Here is a 25,866-nt window from a genome sequence, read left to right on the forward strand (position 1 = left end):
TAGAAACATAGATGAGAGAGAAACACTGGTCAGCAGCCTCCTACTGGGGATTGAGCCCACAATCAAGGTACATGCCTCTGACTAGAATAGAACCCAGACTCTTCAGTCCATAGGCTTATGCTCTACCCACTGAGCAAAATTGGTTAGGGCACATTTTATAGTATTTTTAAAAATATTTTTATTGATTTTTTACAGAGAGGAAGGGAGAGAGATAGAGAGCTAGAAACATTGATGAGAGAGAAACATCGACCAGCTGCCTCTTGCACACCCCCTACTGGGGATGTGCCCGCAACCAATGTACATGCCCTTGACCGGAATCGAACCCGGGACCCCTCAGTCCACAGGCCGACGCTCTACCACTGAGCCAAACCGGTTTCGGCTTATAGTATAAGAAAAAGCAAAATGAAGCAATCTAGAGAAATTTTACTTCCAAGAGGGATAACAAAATATTTTAAAGAAATAAAATTGTGGTGAGAAAATGTAGCAGCATACAAACTGACTTATATTTCCTTCTATGACAGTGTGTAAACTTTGCAAATTAAACACCTCTGTGGCATCTTCCTATTTAGTGTTTCAAAATCTACCAACATTAGCAACTTTATTGAATTTTGTTTGGAGAAAACAAGCAGGATTTTCATTGTAGACTCATCTAGGTTTCTCAGTAAATTTAAATATCCAAGATTAAGAAAATGAAGGTAGAAAAAATAAAAATTCATTCATTATTATTTTTATTGATTTTAGAGAGAGAGAGAGAGGGATGAAGAAAGAAACATCAATCAGTTGCCTCCTGCCTGTGTCCTTGGAAACTTTTTATCTCAACCAAAAAAGCAATACACAATTGATCATTTGGGGCAGTAAGAGTAGCATGTGTCATATTATTTTTGCATTTTTCTATCATATATTGTTCTCCCAACATCTGCATATGTCTTATACAAAACACACACACTTTCTGGTCATTGAAAATAATCTATACTAATAAAAGGGTGATATAATAATTAGACCAGATAGACCAGATGTCCTCTGGATGTCCTCCCAGACAAAGCCACGGTAGCTAGGCTAAAGCAGAGGTGATTAAGAGTGATCAGGCCGGCAGGGGAGAAAGGTTAGGGACAATCAGGCCAGCAGGCAGAGATGGTTAGGGGCAATCAGGCAGGCCAGGTAGGGGGGTTCGGGGTGATCAGGCAGGCAGGCAGAGGAGTTAGGGGCAATCAGGCAGACAGGCAGAGGAAGTTAGGAGTCAGCGTTTCCAGAGTGCGAGAGGGATGCCCTGGCATAAACTGGCATTCAGACATCCCCCAAGAGGTCCCGGATTGGAGAGAGTGCAGGCTGGGCTGAGGGACCACGCCCCCCCCCCCCCACATGCATGAATTTTGTGCACTGTGCCTCTAGTCTAAAAAGAAAATAATATATTATTATTAAATGTAGAGAGTATATTTGATTTCATCAACTTTAAAGTACTTCACCATATACCATGTCATATCTTCAACTGTCTGTGACTTAATTTGATAAGGTTCTCATTGTGGCATTGATTAATGCTATGTTATCAGAGACTCAAAATTGTCTATACACATGAAAGATGTTAAATAGATCAATATTCCAGGTGCTGAGAGAGATATTGGAATAATATATCTCTGGAGGATTCCCCTTTAATTAATTAGTCGCTTTGCAGAAGGAATTATGAAAGAAAAAAATAAATCCATATATGCAGCCCTTATTCATTTAACTTATGAAGAATTAAGAAAAATAAATTTGCCTAAAGTTATTTTTTGATTGAATCCAAGTTGTTGGAGAACATTCAATGGTCTTAAAGTACTCAGAGAAATGGAAATAAATAAATGATCTGTTATAAAGGTTATGTTGCATCCAGTGATATCTGATATAAAAATGCTGAATAGCCAGTCAGAGAAAGACATATGTGGAATCTAATGAACAAAAATAAGCTAACAAATAAAAATAGAAACAGATTCATAGAGAAATAACAGAATGACAACTGTCAGAGGGAAGGGGGTTAGGAATCTGAGGGGAAAAGGTGGGATGATTAAGCAAAAAAAACCTCATGGACACCAGAGGGCAAGGCGGGTGAAGGAGGTAGAAGAGGATATCAGAGGGTAAATGTTTCAGAAGGAGACTTGAGTTGGGGTAGTGAACACATAATGCAATTTACAATGATGTGTTACAGAACTGTACACCTGAAACCTATGTAATTTTATTAACCAAGGTCATTCCAATAAAGTCAATAAAAAAGTTAAAAAATGATGAATGAAAGTATGAATTAGAATAGAAAGGACACAAATATAACTAAGTATTGCATATTCCATCATACCCTCCAACAGATTAATACAATTACATTTTCAAAATCCATAAGCTTAGTTCTCTTTAAAGATACAGATCTTACCAAAGAACAATTATAATTTGTTTTTCAAAAAAAAAAATAATTATTTCACACTACAAAATAGATCACAAGGGTCTGCCAATGATAACTGAATTTCTCAAGCCTTGAAAAAGATATGAATTTAATTAAGCAAAACAGCTGTACTGATTCCACCATCCTTTGTAAATTTTTAGGCTTTTTTTTTTTTTTTTTTAATAATGTTCTCAGAAAAAAAGAAAAAAATCTATTTCAAAATCCATGAAAATACATGTAGTCCCGTGTATCTTGGTAAGTGCTTTCAAAACATTCGGGCTTGGTGCCCTTCCAAATACTTGTTAAAATCCACTGCTGTAGGACACTGATGGATTTAAACACAGAGGCCTGGAAGCACAAAGGTAGGTGTGGTGATTGAACACTGTGCACAGAGCTTTCAAGGTAATCCAAACGAAAGCCTTCAACTAGCCAACACGGGAGAATTCAGCATCTCAGGATTATTGCCAACAGCGAGGCTTAATTTATTTTAATTATATTCATTGTTGTTGTTCAGAGTTTCTCATCAGTCATAAGATTAGAGCAGGGAAAGAATAAAAAATTCTGATCGTGTTTTACCACAGAGTTATAATTCATGTCCTCAATAATCCAAGTCATGTGAATAAAAGACATGCACTAATTGAAAAATAGCTAGGACAATACCATTCAATTTTTATGTGGAGTAATTTCTAGCTGGTATCACACACTCCGTGTACAACTCCAGACTCCCACCAAACCAAAGAGATGTCTCAGCGGGGGATGCTTGCTTAACAGAGAAAAAAATCCTTTAGTGACAGCGCATAATGCATACCCCATGCACAACCACAGGGAAGGCTGATTTCTTTTAACCCCTTTAGATAACATTCACAGTCAGTGGATTAGTTGTTCTTGTCTGCTTCTAAATTCCTAGAGTTTTCTCTATATTTTGTATCCCTTTATTGACCTCAAGTGACAATTTTTATGCATTTATATTTTATTACTCCCTAGAAATTTCAATCACTTTTTACTGTGAGTTTTAATTCAGAACAGTAATATAATATATATGAGAGAGAGAGAGAGAGAGAGAGAGAGAAAGAGAGAGCGCTATTATCCTTTATAATAAAAGCCCAGCAATTGAATGGCAGAACAACTGGTTGACCAATTGCTATGATGCACACCGACCACCAGGGGGCAGACGCTCAACACAGGAGCTGCCCCCTGGTGGTCAGTGGGCTACCACAGTGGGAATGCTGTACAGCTAACTGGGATGAGCAGCCGCTTCCGCTGTGAACCCCAGGCTGATGGGCAGGAACCCAGGCTGTGATCATCACCTCCTCACCCTAGGCTTCTCCTCGCTCCCCGGCCACCTCCTTCAGATGCCCACAGGCCACACAGTGCCACCACCGGGTTCACAGAACTGACCCTGGAGGCTGGAAGGCAGGTTTGAGGCTGTGTGGGACTGAGGCCTACTCTGCCACTTCTCAGTGGTATTGTCCCTGGGCCCAGCCCCATCCAGGTCCCCTGGAGAGGTGAGTGCTCTGGCTCCACAGAAGAAGCCAGAGCAGGGAGCAGCCACTCAGAGGGCAGGTCCATAGCCACTTGGCTGACTGGGATAAGCTGAGCTCCCACAGTGGGTTGATCCCTTCAGGCCATGCCCCACCACCAGTGCATAATCCCATGCACTGGGCCTCTAGTTTTATATGTAGATGGCTATTATTTGCAGTGATATTTTTACATTTATTTTATATGTACAATATATGGCTATTTGCTAAAGTGCATATATTTTTAATATATATGGCTATTATTATATAAAAATGGGACCATTACACTTCTCTATTCTAATTTTCAAAGAGAATTTGGTTGGCCCAAGGTTTGTTTGTTTGTTTGTTTGTTTGTTTGTTTGTTTTTAAATCCTCATCTGAGGATATTTTTTCATTGAGTTTTAGAGAGAGTAGAAGAGAGAGGAGAAAAGAGGAAGAAATATCAATGTGAGAGAAACACATCATCAATTAATACCTCTTGTTTAAGTCCCAACCAGGGCCCGGGCCAGGGAGGAGCCTGCACCGGAGGTAAGTGCCCTTGACCAGAATGGAACCCTTGGTCCCAGGCAGGCTGACGCTCTATCCACTGAGCCAAAGCAGCTAATGCTGGTTGGCCCATGTTCTATTCACTATTCAAACCTAAGGCGCCAGGAGTTAGTTGGGAATGGAAACAAAAATGGTGGTTATATACTGAAGAGAGCTCAGTTAAAAGTATATTTCAAATCCAGATTGGCAAAGGTAGAAAATTAATAAGACAGGATTTTCAATTCTCTTTTTCTGACTAGTGTCAAATGACTCCCTGATATTTCCATGGACTACCATATTCATAGACACTAAGGCTAAGCCTAGGTATTGAGTCCAGCTCTGTCTTCATGCCTTTGTTGAGTACTTGACTACATGTCTCGCTTTCTACTATATCTTTAGATTACTGAATATAATTCAGTATGTCTTTTCCCTCATGGTATTCATAATAGAATAGAAGAAGCAGGTACCTAATTAAAATAAATACAAGTGCTATAGAAAATTGTATGGACACCTGTAGGAAATAAATAAGGGCTATTTATGGATTTTGAAGGACATGGCTAATTGACCTAAATCTTAAATAATGATGAATAGTTAACCTGAGAAGGGTGAGGTAAATGAGGGGTAGCATAAAGTGTATGAACCTTACCCACAAAAGAGATAGTATGAGCAAATAAATGTATTATGGAAAGAAAAAGATTAACATAGTGAAAGCAGGCAATTGCAAGTAGTTTGGTGTTGCTAGCACAGGGCACAAATTGAACATCTTGAGCCATCCTTTGTCCTGAAGATTTATTGCTCGAACCCAAATAACTTCCAAGGTGGGGCGGGCTGCATACTTCAGGTTGCCACAGTTCCAAGAACACCTCCTACTTCTACCATTCCACTTTACTTAATTTAGTTAGTATGAGCAAATAAATGCATTAAACTCAGACACCAGGGGTATGAGTTTGCAAATCCAAATTTTTTAAGGTAGGAAAGGGACAGAGATGAGGCTGGAATGGTTGATGAGAGACAGATTATGGAGGGTCCAGAAAAACCATAAGTTATAAAACATAATTTTTATCTTCTAGGCAATGCAAAGCCTCCTTAGGAAGAAAAACCATATGGACAGATGAGACAATATTTTGTCGGTTGTATGGTAGATGAACTAAAGGCAGGACACCAGGTTCAACTTACTTTGCCTGGAAAAGAGGGAAAAAGACACGTGCCCTGGGGTCTGAACTGAGGCAATAAAACAAGAGATAGAGATGAGCATAAAGATTCAAAGAATGGGTTTGGGGGTTAAATTTGGCAGAACTTAGACGAAGAAGAGTGAGCAAAGGAGAGCCAGTGGGAAGAGGGAATGAGAAGATAACCAGAAAGTAGAATTTTCATGGATAGGTTCCATTAAAAGGAAGAATGCAAAAGATAACACAACAGGCAGGAAAGCACAGAGTAAAGGGTGAAGGCTTCAGTGGTAGAAGCGAGGGAATATGCTCGCAGGCATCACTCCTCTGTGATTTTCCAAAGTCAGCTTTCTCCTGTAACTACACACTAACTTCTAACTCCCAATTTTCATCCCTTTTTCACCAGTTGTTACATATGAACCGTGAGCCTTGCCTTTGACTTATTTAATTGCCAACTTGGATCCTGGCCAAACATATACCCATTTCAAATTAACATATACAAACACATTCACTTACAAGGCAACCTCTTCTCCCATGTTTAACCCCAAGACAGCACCTCAGAGACTCTCACTGGATAAACTAAAGCTAGTCTGAATAATTACTCTGAAAAGTTTTACTAAAGACTTCTGCCACTATCATATAATATTTTAACAGCTGAGGGATATGTAATAACACAAGCCTAATGCAACATTGTCCAGTGACAAAGTTCTCATTTAACGTATAATGATAACAAATCGCCACATCTGATTAATATTACTATTCCATTAAAAAACCCATTATGGTGTTAGGATAGAAAGTCAAATGGTTTCTATTTTATATTGAGATTTCAATCCTGGCCAAAAAAAATTAAAAGGAAGGCATTCACAAGTTCATGTTGAATATAGCTCCATTTAACCATTACAAAGTTCATGGAGAGTACAGGAAGTGAACTACTTATTGCTTACATTGAAAGGAACACTCCATGTACTCAGCTCCCTCCCAGATAGATGTCTCAGCAGCAGAGGAAAGGAAATAAAGCAGATATTTCTAATACTAATTAGCTTGTGCTATATAAACACTTCATACTGAGAAAGGGCTTTGTTATTTGAATTTAGGGACATTAATCTATGGTCCTTATTAAAGGGAATAACTTTTGGCAAATACCGTTATTTGATTTGTCCTTTCACTGTGAATTCTCCTGTGCTGGGCTTCATGACTCTAGTTTAGGCACCACCCTCACTGAGTAACCAGGTTATTTTTATACTACATATGTAAAGTTTGATGAAACTATCATTAACATCCAGTTATTAAAACATGCTGAACCTTTGGAATTTTAGCCAGGGACTCAGAAAGTGAAGGTACTCTCCTCATGTTGCTTGCCAGGTTTATAGTCCAGTGACAAGTGGGATATCAGGGCAGGATAAATAGCTTCCACAAAAAGTTCTAGCAACATTATGAAAAATTCACATTTGTTTATAAACTGTTGATACAACATGTTTCTCTCACAGTATTAGACATCTTTGGAGAGCGTTGTTCAAGCTTATATAAGACTAATTTCAACTAGTGTCCTTATCTAAATCTAAGCTCATGTCTTTACAAACTTGATCCCAAAAGCTGTGAACCCTGGGCAGCTCTTGTCTCAGTTCCGTGACTCTCCGTTTCCAGGTCAAGTCAGAAAAGCTGACATGAACAAGCCTCTTTGTGTTGCCTTCCTTTCTGGCAAGAATTTAGGAGAGAGAAAAAAAAAAAAATGAGCAGGGTAAGATTAGAGTCCCTTTGAACCCCAATAGAACCCAGGACTCTGGTGGAGTGAAAGTGGCTTCGGGTGATGATGTCATTTACACATCCATGTCTGCCTCCCCTGTTATCATTATTCTATGGGGACTATTTCTGTTAGAACTTCAAACAGTCTTTATGGCTTGCAAGTGCGTGTGAGCTATCAACAGCCAGTTTCCTTATTTGTCCTTTTCTCCCTTGGCTCTTTTTCTTTTCTTGACTCTTTCATTAACACAGACTTGAGCTCACTCAGTGGTTTCGTTCTAACAATGCTAGCACACTCTGCTGTACGCTAATACAATCACAGCATGCTCAATGCTCTCAGACATTATTCTGCATCTCAACAGAGCAGTCTGTCCCAGTCAATGAATTTGGAGCTGATATTCATTCTTCCTTCAGCCTTGGCATTATTTCGGTACTATTCGCAATATAATTTTTTTTTTTTTTTGGTATCAGATATCTAAATGAACAAGTCACTTCAGCCTTTTTGACCACCCCATTTATTTCATCTTCTTAATGAAATATATTACCAATTCACTGACTTTCATTTTTAAATCTTCTTCTTTCCTCTTATTTTTTAAACCCTCACCTCATCCATCCCATTTAAGCATTCATTAGAAAAATGCCACAGATGGTTTTGGTGCTTTAAAATAAAATTCTCTCTTAATAATATGTTTTTAAAAACCTGAAAATTTTTAAGTAATAAGTAGTAATGTCTTAGACTTTTCCTACTTATTGACAAGTCTTTGCTGAAAAAAAAAATCGTGAGAGTTATTTATTGAGACTATTCATTAGATTTTTCAGCTATTTCATCAATGAATATTGTGAAATAACTAAAACAGAGAATGCATATCTTTCATTTGAAATCAATGTAAACCATTAATTCATAGATATTATGTATATCTATAGATTGTATGAAGAAAAGTGAGAATAACATAGATAAGATGCTTTGAGAGAAGGTAGGTCAATGGAACCATCATTCTGCATTTCTGAAATATTTTTTCCTAGAGCCAGCATCACCAGAGCCTCATTATAATAGGGATCATGGTCTATGTTTAAAGATCTTGTAATAGGACAGACTATGACATAAAGCCCTCAGAATTAAGGTCAGCCGCTGAAGAACAAGAGTAGATATGTTTCATATTGAATGTTTTTAAAGAAGGGGCTTTGATGAATAAGACTTAAATAAATCTTGAAGTATTTATTTTGAAGATGTAAAGTATATATATAATATAATATTAATATATAAAAATCATAAATAGTGGCATTGTTGTGAGCCAGCTAATAAGGGACTCTGTTCTGAATCTGGCCATGCCAGGTGGCACCAATATGAATAGGAAACAAAGATGTTTCATTTCCTCCTCTGAGAAAATCAGTAAGCCCATCTGTAGGCTTTCTTGTCTCTAATAAATGTTATTTCCAGTTTACTTTTCCTGTTAGCAAAGCGTACAGCATAAAGAATCCCTTCTGTTTGGAAGTACTGAGAACAAGTATAGCCCCATTATGCTATTTACCAGCAAAACCTTACAATTTCAGCATAAATATGATAAAGCTAAAGATGCTAAAATGGTTGATGTCAAGTTACTTATAATCAAGAGGCAAAGAAAGGACAGAAATACACCAACCTAATTAAAACTATCTGAGATAATGTACATACATGATCCTCGCATGATCCCTGGCACAAAATCTGACTAACCCTTCCTCTCCACTGTCTGAAACAGCCCTCAAAAGCACCTGAAACTAAGAAGGCATGGAGTAGCCTGAGTTTCTTCCAAACTTGGTGAAATTAAATAGCTTTTGTACTGACATAAAAAAAAAAAAAAATCCTGCAAACTTGTAGTCTTTCATTCAAGCCTTTGCATCAAATTAAACAACTGAAGTATGATCTGAGTTAGAGCTAGGAATATCTCAGGCACAAGACAGAATGCAATTTACTTCCCTATAAAATCATTATAAACTTCTTAAGTGCCATGATTTACTGCCCATCTGTAAACCTGAACTCAAAATGGATATATTCTTCATAGAATAACAATAATATTGAAGTAGTTCAGGGGAAAAAATGTCACCTACTAAAATAAGAGGATGGCGGGGGCACTGATGGGAGACAAAGTTGAATAGGAAGTTAGCTAGTTCTTAAATCTGCAATGGCACTTTACATGAACATTGAATACATTTCGATAAGAATCTTGGCCCCGGGCAAATTGAACCATGAAAAATCAGCTCCCTGAGTGTGCCTGTCAGAGGCCAGTGATGGAGGGATCCCTGTAAATTCTTAATCTGCTTTTTTTTCAGGGCAGGACAATATAGCTCTGCTAAAAGGAAAGTCGAGCTGCTGAACCTCCACAGTAGGTAACCCAGAAACCAATCAAGCTGAGCTGGCAGGGGAGTGGATTCCAACCGAACTCTGTAGTGAGGTCTTTTCTCCCCCACTGCAGGTACCATACAGAAGGGAAGATTCCTAGGACTTGTGGCTTAATTTCTCTGGCTACCGCACTAATCACACGCATCCCATAATTACTGTCTTTCTTTCTTCCTCCAGTCTGTCATTCTTCTGTCTACTAGCTCCATCCCACAGGCAGACAGTGTCTACACAAAGGCTGAGCTAGTTAGCCCGCCACCTGAGGGAACACCATGCCTCCATCGCACTCCCCCATGCCTTCTTTTTTTTCCTTTCTTTCTTTTTCCCCCTTCACTTGTCACCCCACCCATCCTCCTTCCTAAAGAATATTTAATTTGCATTCTTTCCCAGCTAAAGCAGAGTTAAAGGGCATTGCTTCATTAAATGATCAGAAAAGCCTCAGCAATCTGGGTTCCTATAGAAATAACGGCCAATATCCCAGATACAGCCAGGATACCACAAAGAGATGCCCTAAACTGCCTCCAGTGGTGTCAGAGCTGTCATGGCCCTGCCTTAAGCATTTTAACAAGTGTGACCTGTAACTCTCACCATAGGCTAGGCACTGGAAAGCCTTCTACATTGATCCGTTTTTTTTAATAGTCACGATTGAGGTTGTTGAGAAATTTCTACTCAAGCTAGCCAAGAAGTTATAATAATACATGTGACTATCAAACTGAACGGGAGTGGGGCTTGTACCTTGTACAACAAACCTAGTTTGCCTTCTTGTGGGCTGTGAACACCCTTCTTAGTCTGTGTTAAGTCCATGATGAGTCTAACAAAAGAATATTCGAAAGGCTCTGGCTCAGAGAGTCGTAGCTTTGTTGCTGTGTGTCTTGAAGGGACCCTGGGGTAGGCATGCTAGCCACGTATGTAAAAGGTTGATTGGTTTCCAATCCTGGAGCATCTGGAGGCATTGTGGGGACAGTTTGTGGTAACCCTGGAGGTGCAAAGCACTTCATACCATGCTGAGGTGACCCCATCGGTAAAGTGTTAATTGGCTCTGAAGGGAGCCTCATCTGGTCAATCCAGATGGAGGTGCAGATTCATCTTCCTAGATTGAAAACACCACAAAAATGCCAAGCCACCTTCTGAGAAGAATGGGCTTGATGCTAGGCAATAACAGATTGTCGATAGAATGAAAGGTTAAAGAGCAATCAAATGACTCGTACTTCCCCATTTACTATAATGAACCAAGTGGGAGTGTTTACAGAGCATAAAAGCCATTCAATTTATCTGTTTTGTTTAATTTTTAAAACTATTTTATATGCCAATATCAATTGATTATTGCGTAAAATACACTCAATAATTATAAATAAGTCAGAAGGAAAAATGATGTTTGCAGACATAGTTTAATTCACAGTAGGCACCTCCTGTATACTTTGTCAACAACCTAGAGCTCTCTTACAATAGCATATACCTCAAGAGTACTTATTAAAGTGCATTAACTCTGGTTTCCCCTAAAACTAAACCTAAGAATTAAAGCCAGTTGTTTCTCAAATTTAAATATTGCTATTTTATTGTTAAATATCTAACTCTTCCAGTGTGGGGATTATAAGACACTTTATACAGCATCATGAATATAGAGTGATGACAACAAAACTTGGTACATGGCATCTGCTCACTATATGGAAGCCACCATCCTCATACTTAATAAAGAATTAGAAAATGGTAAAGATTATAGTATACATCCTCCTTTATGGAGAGCACCTTGCTTCAACTAATGAATCTCATTGTGGTTCGAAGATGATTTATAACTATTACTTACCCCTTATCAGTGGCTGTGCTATATGTATTATGCAGTTTTATGAAATCTCTAGCCTCAGGAACACCCTGCAGAGTAGTTATTATTAATCAAATTCAGCTACCTAAAATTCTAACATCTTTAAACGGAGAGAAAAATATCATAATATATATAAAATACTCATATCTTTAAATGATTTGCTATTCTGGGTTACAGAATAACATTACTCGTGACTCTTTGCTCATACAAGTGGTACATGTCCATTTTTACATTTTTAACACCAGACTGAAGACACGGGAAGAGAGCCAGACATGTAATCTTTACGTAGGTGACTTGTGAACAACACTGACAATGGAACAGCTACACTCAGCTCATGGAGACAGATGGAATCGGCTACCACAGAGAGAATATAGACAAGTTGGGACACAAAACCTCCACTATTTCTTTGACCCCTTTGATGTTCTCTGTACTCCAGCTTCGATTTACACAGTGAAAGGGCTGGTACAATCGTGGCTATTACTGATGCTTCAATATGCTTTAGACGAGCTGGTGAGGAAATTGTCCTCACCTTGGCTATTCCACTCAACAAAAACAATTTGGAAAAGGCTATAGCTTAAAAGATTACAAAAAAGCTCAACCAGTATGCTGGGGTCATCATTATTTGGTGTCATGGTTGTTCCTGTGAAGAAGAATTAGCTATGTTTGTTTGTTTGTCATATTTTCTCACCAGACAGTCTCAAAAGCAGTATAATGACTAAGGAATGGGACTATCAAAGGTTGCATTTTCCAAAACCTGTTTTCCCCTCATCCTTACACACAGAAAGCCATTTTAAGAAACAGGCTTGTTTGTTTCTTTTGCTCCAGAATTAAAGAATTTCTTCATTTATCTAAGCATTCCTGGGGAATGGGAATGGGAAAAGGTATTTATTATCTAGGTGAATTTTCTATATAACTGAAGATTACCCTGTTAAAGCCAAATTGTTTTAAAAATCAGTTTTGGTCAACATTTTCCTAAAACCTCCATCTAAATAACTGAATCTTTAAAATTAACTTCTTAAGTAAGAACAAGATAATGTTCATATATAATCAGTCATGTCCCTTGAAAAGATTTTCTAAATTTAGGCTGCATAAATTAACCTCATTTTCTCAATGAAACAATAAGCCAGTTTTATGTCCTTAGACAAAGGCCTGTTGTTGATTGAGGCAGAATCATAAACATTATATTTCACCATCTCTCTGATCAATCTGTGAAGATTCACATAAATTAAAAAACACACACAAATTTAGTACTGACACAATAATGTGCAACAGTATAATAGTCAGCATTTACTGAATCCACTTAATTTTGTCTGTATAAAAGAGGTCATGAGATAAAGCAACAGCTTCATTCAGAACAGCTTTATGGAGGTTTCACAGCAATCACTGAGGAGAGTTTTACCAAGGACATGGGACTAGTTACAGAACCTGTTAAAACAAACTCAGGAACACATATTATGTTGCTTTTTAAAATTCTTATTGCATATTTCTCTTTGTCGAACATAGACATTTAACATAAAATAATTTTTCCACTTTGAAATAAATTTCTAATTGAAAACTTCCATTTTCATCAATATAAACAGTTTTCCCTTGTGTCTTTATGAAAGCGGGTACTGCATTTGAAAAATTATATGTCTATTCAATTTTATGTTGTTTCATTACCCATTATTGAATTGTCTTTTACAGGCATCCCCAAAACATGTGACATTAAATTTAACTGTAAGTCCACAAAATCAAATATCTTTGCTTCTTAGTTAAACAGTTCTATACAGCTAATTAAAAAACAATTGAATTAGCCCTAGCCATTTGACTCAGTGGATAGAGGGTCAACCTGCGGATTGAAAGGTCCCAGGTTGGATTCCGGTCAAGAGCACATACCTTGGTTGCGGGCTCAATCCCCAGCCCTAGTTGGGCACCTGCAGAAGGCAGGCAATAGATGTGTCTCTCTCACATTGATGTTTCTCTCTGTGTGTATCTTCCTGTCCCTTTCACTCTATCTTAAAAAAAAAAAAAAAAAAAAAAAAAGGAAAAATATCCTGGAGTGAGGGTTAAAACAAAACAAACTATGGAGTTATTATCTATGGTCCAATCAGACCAGCAACACTATGAGAGATATTAAGAGTGAATAGTAGGTAGTTTTATGGGTTTATTTTGTTCTTTGACATTCCTGTTCACATCTTTGAAAAATCACATTTTGAAGATGGTTCTAATTTTGAAGATGATTCCTAACATAGGAAACTAAGGTAAATGACTTAAGTACTTAAATACCTAAGAATACTCACAGAGACTATCAAGAATCAAGAAGGAAATAGACCAATTAGCTTACAGCTAGTTTTGCTAGGAATTCTTCACAAAACAAGTGCCCAGCTACAAAGGCCCAATAAGTTAGTTACCCATTCAGCCACCACAGATTGTCAGGGGTTATTTCCAGGAAGAATACTAACAACATTCTATAATCCCTTAGAGAATCATGAAAATATACAATCTTGAACTTATTTGACTTAGGGCTTTTCAGTTTTACAGTGGTACAAAAGTGATACACATTCAGGAGAGACTGCATTTCAAATTTTGAATTTTGATTTTTTTGCCCAGGCTAGAGATACATGGTAAGATACTGTTGTGATACTGGGCAGTGGCAGTGAGCAGCAGCTCCACATCAGCCATGTGATCATGAAGGTAAATAACTGATATTCTAACAGAATCTATAGTGTACTGTGTTGCTGATGGTTTTCGGATAGTGCTTCCCATCATCCTATAAAATGCCCATCTTTGTCTCCTGTTTCTGATGAGAAGAGGAAGGCAATTACTCCAAAGATGAAGCTCAAGAAAATTATTCAACTATAGGTTACCTGAGCATTTTTTAAGGTAGACTAGGCTAAGCTACACTATGATGGTCAGTAGGTGAGGTATATTAAATGCATTTTTGACTGGCAATGGGTTTACTGAAACATAATCCGATTGCAAGTTGAGGAGCATCTGTATTAAAATCAAAGTACTGGTTTTATGTATTGAAGATATATATTTTTAATTCCTACACAAGATTCCAGGCAACCATGTGTCAAATTAGAAAAAAAAAATCCATAATTTTGAAGATGGCATGAGGATGTGGAAAAGATCTCTTTAATCTTTGTCTTTGAGGGGACAAAGCATTCTTAAACAGAGGGAAAAAATTAAACCAAGAAAGAATTTAAAGAGAAAAAAATGCAATAGTAGCAAAAAGAGAGCATAATCAAAGTACAAAAGTTTGAGAGTGGAGCAATGTGATATTATGACAAAGATAAAAGTAATGGAATATCAATAATATTAGAGAAAAAGTATAACAGAAAATTCCTAGCCTCCAGTTATGGCAAGACAGTAGTATACCTGAAATTATCTTGTTAACAGAGTGGGGAAATATTTAAAAAAACAAAACAGTAATATAGAAAGTATTATAATTATTTCACTGAGTTTTCAAGAAATAAAAGAAAATATATTAGGTTGGAGGCAAAAACAACAACAACACAAAAACAAACAGGGACCTTAACACAACAGTAATTAACAATCCATGGTTTCTGTAATACTGGTGGTAAAATGTGGGGTGAGAGGGTTAGTTTGGGAGTGACAGTCAACAATTCTTTTTTTTTAATATATTTTATTGATTTTTTACAGAGAGGAAGGGAGAGAGATAGAGAGCTAGAAACGTCGATGAGAGAGAAACATCGACCAGCTGCCTCTTGCACACCCCCTACCGGGGATGTGCCCGCAACCAAGGTACATGCCCCTGACCGGAATCAAACCTGGGACCTTTCAGTCCGCAGACCGACACTCTACCACTGAGCCAAACCGGTTTCGGCGACAGTCAATATTTCTAATCCACACTTTGGTTTTAAAGTCTATGTGTGAAGAGGAGAAGAGACATTGTACCTTTCTGAGGGAGTAGTTGGAAAGCACAAATAAAGGCAGGACTTTCAAAGGGACACACCTTGGTATAAGGTAGACCCAAAAATTCTGTCCAACACCACAGGGAGATATATAGGCAGTTGTTTCTGTCAGAACTGAGAATGACCAAAAACAAACTAAATAAATAAAAGCTCTCCTGAGAATTGCATATCTGTCCCTATGTCAATTTAAAGTTTGAAATCTAATCTCTACATGGTCTGGAAAACTTCAACTCAAGAAATGAATTTAAAAATCCATCTTCATCTGATGACATCACTAAGACACACGGGAGAATATGAAACTGCTAGAAAAGTAAGGACCATTAATTCAAGTCACACACAACTCCCGTTAACAAGTCTCAGTGCAGATAATTTCACAATTAAGAATTGTAAAACATATAAGAAAACAATTCATTATGAGCTAGAATCAACGGGGGGGGGGGGGGGGACCAAGAGGATTAGCAACCCAGGAACTTAAAATTCAGAGTAATCCACTAGATATTATAAAATGTTTTTAACAAAGATATAAAGAAACTTAAAAAGAAATACACACACACACACACACACACAGAGCTGAGCAGTAGGAATAAATGGATGTAAAAAGAACAAAGAAAACCCTATAAAAGTAAGATCTGATCATTGAAATCCTATATAATAAAAGGCTAACATGCAAACTGTCCCCTTGACCAAAGTTCTACCAGTGAGTGGGGGCAGTGGGCTCACTGCCTGTGGCCTCTCCCCCCAGCAGGCCCAACTCCCCATTGACCACTCCCCCTCCCCGATCAGGGGTGATGCTGGCCAGCCAAATTCTTACGTCCCCTCCCCGATGCTGGCCCAGCAGGGTGGGCCAGCCGGACTCCACATGTGCACAAATTCATGCACCAGGCTTCTAGTTTGAAAATAAATAGAGCAGACATGGTTGAAAAGAGACTTAATGGACTGGAAAAACTAAGGGTGAGGAAATTACATAGAACAAAACACAGAAAGATTAAGAGATAATAAACACAAAGAAAACTTTAAGATATGTGGAAGATAGGAAGAAAGGGTTGTTTTACTTCTGATAGGAATTATAGAAGGAGAAAAGAGATAAAGGATAGGAGAGAAAATAAGCAATGAAATAATAGCTCAGTTTAAGGAAAGAACACAAGCCCTAAATAACATAAATGAAACTAAATTCCTTTCTAAAAATGTTGTAGTGAAACTGCTAAATGTCACAAAGGAAGAGCTCTTAAGACAAGCCTGAGATAAAAGATTATGTATAAAATAATGACATTTTAACTAATAACCAATTTCTTACAGCAACAGAGAAAATGGAAGACAATGGAAAAATATTTTTATAGTACTGATAGACAATACCTGTCAACCTTGACTTTTACAATCACATAATCATCATTTACTACTGAAGATGAAATTAATATATTTTCAATAAAGACTGTATTTTCCATTAATCATGATCACTGAAAACTATTAAAAAATGTATTTTAGGATAAAGAGAAAATAAAAGAGTTCATATTAAAATGCAAAATGATAAAAACCTAGGCAATATCTACATACACAGCAATTAAAAATAGTAAATCCTATGAAACAGATATAAGCAAAAATTGGTTTTGTGAAATCCAATGGAATCAATTGAGAGAATCAGAACTGATAGCTTAACAAGTTTTCTGGATGAAAGAAAACTCACAAATATTAAGCAACTCATGAATATAAATATCCTTCTTCTTTCTCAGTAACCACTTAGAAAATATATAGAAAATAAGATGCCAGCCCTAGCCAGTTTGCTCATTGGGTCATTAGGTCTTTCAAAGGGTCCCAGGTTCAGTTCTGGTTAAGGGCATGTACCTTGATTGCAGACTCCTCCCTGATCTGGGCCCTGGTCAGGCTTGTGCAGGAGGCAACCAAACAATGTGTTTCTCTCACATCCATGTTTCTCTCTGTCTCTCCCTCTCTCCTCCACTATCTCTAAAAATCAATGGAAAAATATCCTCAGGTAAGGATTAAAGAAAAAAGAAGAAGAAAGAAAGAAAAGAAAATGCCACTCTGAAATGCAACAAAACAATAACCATCTATAAATTAATCCAGCAAAATCCTCATGGAGAAATTTTTTTAAATATTTTAAATGGCATAGAAGTGATTCTGAATAAATGGAGGGATACAGCAGTCATTCAGAGGTTCTGACATTTCCTAGCCCACCAGTCTAATCCTCTGCATGCTTTGCATATTTTTAAACTGATGTATAGTATTAAATTGTGTGAAAATAGTTGTAATTATGAACTCTGGTTCAACTCGGAATACCAAAAGGCAAAAAAATCTATTAAGTTAATGTCTGAATATAAACTTCAGGAAAATGGATTTAATTCGGTATATATTTTGGCCCATTAAATCATGATCGTACTCTGTGTATGTAGTGGTCTCCTCTCTTCAATTCAAACTCTCCTGAAATTTATTCATTGTAAGAACAGAACACAGTCAATCACTTTTTTGCTTTTACAGAACATTTAGGTTGATAACAATTTATGTGAATTTTCCTTAAAACAGCAAAATACAACAAGTGTATTTTTGTACACATTTGTGAAAATTTCTCTAGGGAATTAATGTAGATTTTTTTTTCCATTATAAGAAAGTTGTTTGCTCTACATTCTTTGTTAACATTTGAAATTAAGAAACCTATTAATTTTGTCAATCATATGAATTACTGTTTGCCTCTTTACTAGTGAAATTATTAATATTTTCATGTAATTACTGACTACCCAAATTATCTCTTTAGGGAATTAACCTTTTGCCCATTTTCAAAAGAAAATTTCAGTGAGAATTTTTTGTATAATGAAGTACTTTTTACTAAATGAAGTACTAAAAATGATAAATAAGGGGAAGAATAGAGACGTCATACAAATGAATTTCTGCCAGAAATTCATTTGTATGACGTCTCTATTCTTCCCCTTATTTATCATTTTATTTGATAATATCTGGTGCAGGGTAAATGTAGACTCAGTGATATGATTACTAGGTGAAATTGCATTGAGCTGAGGTTTATGACTATTGGATTAATGTCATTCTACAAGGAGATTGCTTAGGATTTCTAAATTTTCTCTTTGGCTTCGGTTTTGTTCGATATTTTTATCAATAACCTACAGAGAGAAATAGTATGCATATTATTTGCAGACTTTATCTAAACATGGAGTTTAATATACTGAATCATATGCACCCAACTTATTATAAGAATTAAATATAGGGTATTTGATGAAGATTTTTGGGGGGGAGGGACATATAACAAAAATAAGGAATTAATTAATCAAAAAATATTTCAAAGAGTTAGAAAAATTGAGTTAAAAATTTATGAAATTAAACAATCATTTATACTTGGATTTAAAATGAGTAAAATAAAAGCTATGCATAATGAGGTATACATGCCATTAGCATTTGAGATGAAAAAAACAGCAATTCTACCTCCTTGAAAGACCTAATGACCAAAACCCTAGTGATTCATTTAAAAAAAACCAATGCAATCCTAGACTGTGTATACTCTGTGTGTCACTATGTTCTACTCTAGTTATAGCTATTTGCAATATTATTATTCCACTTTTAGTTTATTTCCCCATTTTTTTAAAATAGAGGTGTCAATAATTGATGTACAGAAGTAGAAAAGAAAAGCCAACTTTTTTTTTCTCTGAGGAAAGGGTAGAAGAACAACTATTGCTGTTCAACGGGAGGAGACTCAGATGGCATGTGAAGGCAGTCTTTAAATATTAAAAAGACAATTGAACAGCAATTAAATCAGTTACATGTATCTCCAGAGGAGACACATTAGCTAAATATAACCAAATAATGAACCATTATCATAAGGCAAAATTTGACTCAATATGCAGAATTCAGGTCAATTCTAGCCATATAAAAACTGAATCAGCAATTTCAAATGGTAGTGATTTCCATATCACTGGGAAGATTGCCAAGTATATTGTAATGTAAATCCAAGTTAGGATTAGAGCAGAGGTTTTGTTGGTAAATTTCAACATTAATAGTTTTTCATTTTATGACAAAGATAATTTTTTAGTTACTCATTGACTCCCCACTTCTTTTCAATTTTTTTTTCAATTGGTTAATTAGTAGCAAGAAAAATGTCATAATCTGATAATTGATAGTTTTATGATATGATTATCCTTCCACAGTCAAAATTGTTAGGGAGAAAAAATCTTCATCTCTTAAAATATCTTCAAGAGATGAACTTCAATTCCTGAAGGTTACTTTCAGGTTTTGTCTGAAAATATAAGGATAGTGAAATTGTAAATATTCTGAGTCATCAAATTACTCAGTAGAAATTACTAAATAATTTAACTATGGATTAGTTAGTAGCATAAGTGTAAGAGAGCTTTTGAATGTTATTTTTTTTAATCAAGGAGAGAACAATGCTTTAGAAAACGATATTATAACAAAGTCCAATATAACTAATTAAGTGTGTGTAAATGAAAGAAATGTGAGGAAAGTTTTACATACCTCAAGGTCATTATAAGAAAAGTAGACAGAATTCAAATTGAGCAGTGGACTAAAACTACTGGTGATAACTAATCCCACGTCAAAGTGCATTTTTAAAACTATAGTGCTACATACTTTAACGTCTATACAATGGTAGAGTTTAAAATAAAATGGCAAAAATGAAAATTTATAAATAACTCATGATTTTGTATCATCATTAAATCATTGATTTGGCACCTCTTACATGACAGGCACTATAAATCTTATATTAATTAAGAAATTAAGTTTGGTTTAGTGGATAGAGCATCGGCCTACAGACTGAAGGGTCCTTGGTTCGATTCTGGTCAAGGGAACATGCCCAGGTTGCAGACTTGATCCCCAGTGTGGGGGATGCAGGAGGCAGCCAATCAATGAGTATCTCTCATTGATGTTTCTGTCTCTCTCTCCTCCCTTCCTCTCTGAAATCAATAAAAATATTATTTTTTAAAAAGAAAGTCATTAATCAATTAAGTCTAACAAAATATGCAGTTTTCATATGGGATTTACTGTAATAGTACTTTTATTTAAATGTAGTGTTGGATATTTAATTAAAGGAGACAATTTTATCCTGGGGATCACAATATAAATCTTCATTATTATAATTTTTCTCTGTAAGAAACACTTTATGGCATGGACTTCATAACATCTAATTAATTCCTCAAAAGAAATATTTTCTCTTTTACTGTGTTCTCAAATATGTATAGAGAACCCTAGTTTAATGCACTCTTTGATACAGTTTCAAACCTCACAACATACTAGTTAAACAGAAAATCTATATATTTAAAAAGCTAAGTGTCCATCCAACTGGTAGATATGACACACAATGACCACCAGGGGGCAGACAATCAATGTAGGAGCTGTCATGATGTGCACTGGCCATTTTAAAAACAATGGCACCACGGACCTGGCACCGACAAACCGCCACCCAAAGCGACACCCCACAAATTGCAGCCAACATAGCCACCGTTTAGTCAATTTGCATGTTAGCCTTTCATTATATAGGACTTGAGGCCCGATGCATAAAAATTTATGCCCTGGAGGGGGGTCCCTCAGCCCAGCCTGCCCCCTCTCACAGTCTGGGAGCCCTCAGGGGTGGGAGGTAACCCAGTGTTTAGGAGAAGGCAATGCCCCCGTCACACCTCTGCTGCTGCCACTGCCAGCAGCACAAGCTTCAGCCAGGCCTGGTTACCTGAGCCTCGAGCGGCCCTGGGCTGCTGGGCAGCTGACATCCGAGGGTTGCCTGCACCTTGGGCAACTACATGCCTTCCAAAGCCTCCCCACCCTGTCTGGGCTGAAAGGACTGTGGCACTCTGGCAGGGCTGAGGGGACTGGATGCCACCATCTTTGTGATGGCATGATGGTCAATTTGCAAATTTCCTCCTTATGAGATAGGATTTGCTATTATGCAAATGCACAATTTTGTGACTTTTTAAAAAGTTGTGCATTTTATCATAATGAAATGTCCTTTCCTGGTTAGTGCTTTTGTTTAAAGTATACTTTTTTGAAACATAAAATATGTACTGAAAATTGCATGTTATAAATATACAGCTTGATGATTCTTCAAATTCACCAAGCATGTAACCACCAAAAGATCAAGAAATAGAAAGTTACCAGCAATCCGTAAAACTCACTCATTGCTCTGCCAGTAACTACCATACTCTGATGCAACCACTTTCCTAATCTCAATCACTGTCTATTGGTTATGTCTGTTTTGAAATTCATGTAGATAGAAGCTGGCTGCTTTTATTCACTGTTTGTGAGATTCATCCATTGCACCGCATGCTTGTTCATTTCTCCTTGCTATAAGGAGTTTCTTTATATAATATAAATTTATCCATTTACTATTGATATTTGGTTGTTTCAGATTTTATTGTACTGGTAAATAGGACTGCTACAAACATTCTTATTCCTGTTTCATGATAGATATAGGCACTCATTTCTGGTATGCTACATACCAGAGAGTGTAATTATGGGTCCAAGTAGATGGCCCCAAACAGTTTCCATTGTGGCTCTAGACTGAGTTCTTTAAACTATTGTGTGGGTTTTTTCATACAATATACAAACAATAGCATGCTTACAAGCTACCATGCTACTCTCTTCTTGCTGAACTTGCACACAGACCTGTCTAATTTGATGTTCCATTTCTCTGATATAGTGGATGAATTCCAAACTCTCCTTTACCTGAGAATAGTTTACTTTCCCTGATGAGGCAAAATGTCAGGGATGGGTGTCTCATGTTGTATGCATTTATTTTCTATCATGGAGACATAGCAGAAAAGGAAAGAGGTCAGGGGAACCTGGACAAGAACCGTTAACAGTTCCTGGGCTTCTTTATCATTTGTGAGGTTCTGTTAAATGCCTATACCAGACACTACTTCTATTTGAGAGTGTATTAAATCCCAGTAGCTTTGAACCAGAGGCCCTTCCCAAGCGTGTAAAGGTGAGTGATGCTTATAGTTCTCTTCCTAGCCTCTCATTTGCGCCCCCCGCCTTTTTTCAGAGGACAGAAAGGAAGGGCTAGGAAGATCTAGTTTATTATTTGACTTGGTTTTATTATTTAAAAAATTATTTTCCTTATACAGACATACAGAGAAACAAAATAATAATCATATATGACATTCCAGACTGGTAAGAAAAAGGTGAGAGGAAATAACTGTTATTTGTTATTAGTTGGAATGCAACATGATAGAGCCACTTTGATAGACAGTTCGGCAGTTTCTTATAAAGCTAATCATAGTCTCACCATAATCCAGCAATGTGCTCCTAAGTACCCAAAAGATTCAAAAATTTTGTCCATACATAAACCTGCACATGTATGCTTATAGCAGTTTTACTCATAATTGTTAAAAGTGAGAAATAATTAAGATGTCCTGCCGAAACCGGTTTGGATCAGTGGATAGAGCGTCAGTCTGCGGACTGAAAGGTCCCAGGTTCAATTCCGGTCAAAGGCATGTACATCAGTTGTGGGCACATCCCTGGTAGGAGTGTGCAGGAGGCAGCTGGTCGATGTTTCTCTCTCATGGGCATTTCTAGCTCTCTATCCCTCTCCCTTCCTCTCTGTGGAAAATCAATAAAAATATTTTTTTTAATCTTATTAAAAAAAAATGTCCTTCCATAGGTGAATGAATAAACAAATTTTAGTATTATTCAGTGACAAGAAGGAGTAAACTATTTATAAACATGGAACATGAATGAATAGGAAATGTGTATTCCTAAGTGAAAGACACCAGTATGAACAGGTTACATACTGTGTGATTCTAGTGAAGCTAAAAATAATTTAAGACAGTAAGAAATTAGCACAATAATAGATAAGGACACTAGTGAAATAAATTAGAGAGTCCAGATATAGACCTAATCAAAAATACTAACCTAGTTTTTATTAAACACTATTTCACTTCGATGTATAAAGAATGATCTTTTCAACAAATGTTCTGTGTCCATAAAAAAAAAATTAAACTTAATCCTTATAAAATACCATAGAGAAAATCTATTCAAGAACCATAAAAATCTAAATGTAAAAAATTAAGCAATAAAGCCTCTAGGAAAAAACATAAAAGACTACTTAATGACCATTTCTTAAAGAGGACACTTTAAAAAAGAATAAAAGATTGATAAAATATTTTTATTTTAAGTCATCAATGTCATAATAAAATTATTGACCAAATACTTGAAAAAATATTTGCAATAAATAGTTGTCTGACAAAATATTTGTATTGGTATATATATATATATATATATATATATATATATATATAATGTTTATAAATCAGTAAGTAAAAGACAGACAGCACAATCAAATAGTAGGCAAAAGGATTCGATAGAAACTTAACAAAGTAAATAATCAATAAGGTAATGAAAATGTGTTCAATATCACTAGGAGATGCAGACAAATACCAAATTTAATATTACCACTTATCAGAGTGCCAAAATTAAACTAACTGACTATACCAATTATAGGAACTCTTAAATGATGCTGGTGGAAATTTAAAATTGTTTTATCCGCTTGGAAAACTGGCAGTTTTTTAGCAAATATATGTCTAACATAAGACCCAGCAATTGCATTTTTACATACTCATCCAATAAAATTCAGTGCTTACTTTTATCAACTACACAATCCAAAATATTTTTAAAAATCCAGAATTCCATGTTTGAGGTCAGATCATTGGAACCCAGAAATCTCTATAAAATATATCCCACCAAAGATGAAGAAAATATAGAAAGAGGTAGAGAAAAACACAAATGCAATACTGAAGCGATGAATTTAGTAAATGAGTCATTACCACAAGAGAAGTCTATTAGACCTACCCATAATTCATGCAAGCAGCAGAGGTGCAAACTGAAGCTGACTCCATTTGACCCAATGATCTTATTACCAAGTTATGTGTGGTGGTTGAGATTTTTGGCATTCTCTTGTTCCCTGAGGTAAGAGACTTTAGAGTATTAATGTTTTACCTCGGGTAAAATATAGCACATTGAATGCTAATGTACTTGCTGGAAGGCACTCATCTGGCTTCAGGAGGTATACTTATTTTATTGAGCAGATCATATTTTGCCCTCAGAAATGTTGGACTGAGAAAATCAAGCTTGCTCAAATAGTTCAAGAAAACTATGGCATCCAATAAAATGTAAGTCAATGTCTATTCTCTGAAATAAAAAAGTTTGCTACCACAAAAGAGGCCATTTAACATGAGGGAGTTTCCTCCAGCGTTTTGAGATGTTTTTAATGAGTACTTGCATCGTATGCATGTTCCCATTCATTTTGTGGTATTTGAGCTGACCTATCAATAACAAATTAAATATATTATGATTCTAAAGAAATCAGCATTTCTTAAATTCCTGACAAAACATCAGGGCATTATTTATTTAGCTGAATTGTCACTCAAATTAATGATCTCCGTGTTGACCAGAAGTCATGAGGTAAGCGAAACAGGGGTATCAGACAATTTGTCCATGGCCACCCACTGCGCTAGTTTTAGAGCCAGTATTAGCTAAGAACATTTCCTGGTTCTTTGCTTCATGCTCATAGACCACAAGCCCATGCTTCATAACACAAAATGGTGAAATTAAGTATTATAAGCTAAAGGAATATTTTTATTTCCTCTAACCTTTTTCTTGCCACCCTGGAATGCCTTATATTATTAGTATTTTGTTTTTCTGTGTGTCTGTGTAGAGAAAATTTTTTTTTGAAATAATAAAACCAAGTTAAATAATAAAGTGAGTCTTCTTTGCCCTTCCTTTCTGTCCTCTGGAAATGGGGGGGGAGGGGGGGGGCCGCGGGGAAGGAGGGAGAAAGTGAGAATTATAAGCATCACTCACCCTTACATGCTTGGGAAGGTCCTCTAGTTCACACCCATGTCCTCCATGCATGGTGGGAGGTCAGTTTGGTCAGAAGAGTACTTATTTTTAAGACATTGAAAGCCATATATTAAGTGGTTGTGTAAGCAGTTAGGAAAAGCGTTGGGAAAATTTTCCCAGGATGTTAAGAAAAAAAGGGTAAAAATAAAATAAAATTATGGAATCTGGAAGACATTTTTTAAAATTATAGTGTTCTCATGTAACAAGTGGAAGATTTTACATTACAGCAAAAACCTGAGAGAAATTAAAGATTAAATACAAATCCTTGCTTGTTAAAAAGAAAAAAACGAATTCAGAAAGAGGGACTTGAAAATACCAGGGAAAGAGTATGTTTCCCTTTCTCCAACACCATCACCTTTCTCAAAAATATTTAAGAGATAGAAGGACACATTTTTAAAACTGATGAATTATGAATCGGGGGTAAAAGAAAATTGAAAATGTAGCCCCTGATGTTTTTGGGAGGGAGCAACTAGATGAATGATAATGATTTTGGTGGGAGAGAAATATTAAAGAGAAAGAAGATAAAGATGATTAGGTCTCATT

General features: G+C 36.4%; 1 long non-coding RNA gene across 2 annotated transcripts in view; it reads left to right on the forward strand.

Annotated features, from left to right (window-relative positions):
• The window catches only part of LOC311625435, a 100,119-nt gene that overhangs the window by 65,855 nt on the left and 8,398 nt on the right, over positions 1-25,866 (forward strand). The window lies entirely within an intron of this gene.

Source organism: Pipistrellus hanaki (genome assembly GCF_964339955.1).
Source record: "Pipistrellus hanaki genome assembly, chromosome: 7".
Taxonomy (NCBI): domain Eukaryota; kingdom Metazoa; phylum Chordata; class Mammalia; order Chiroptera; family Vespertilionidae; genus Pipistrellus; species Pipistrellus hanaki.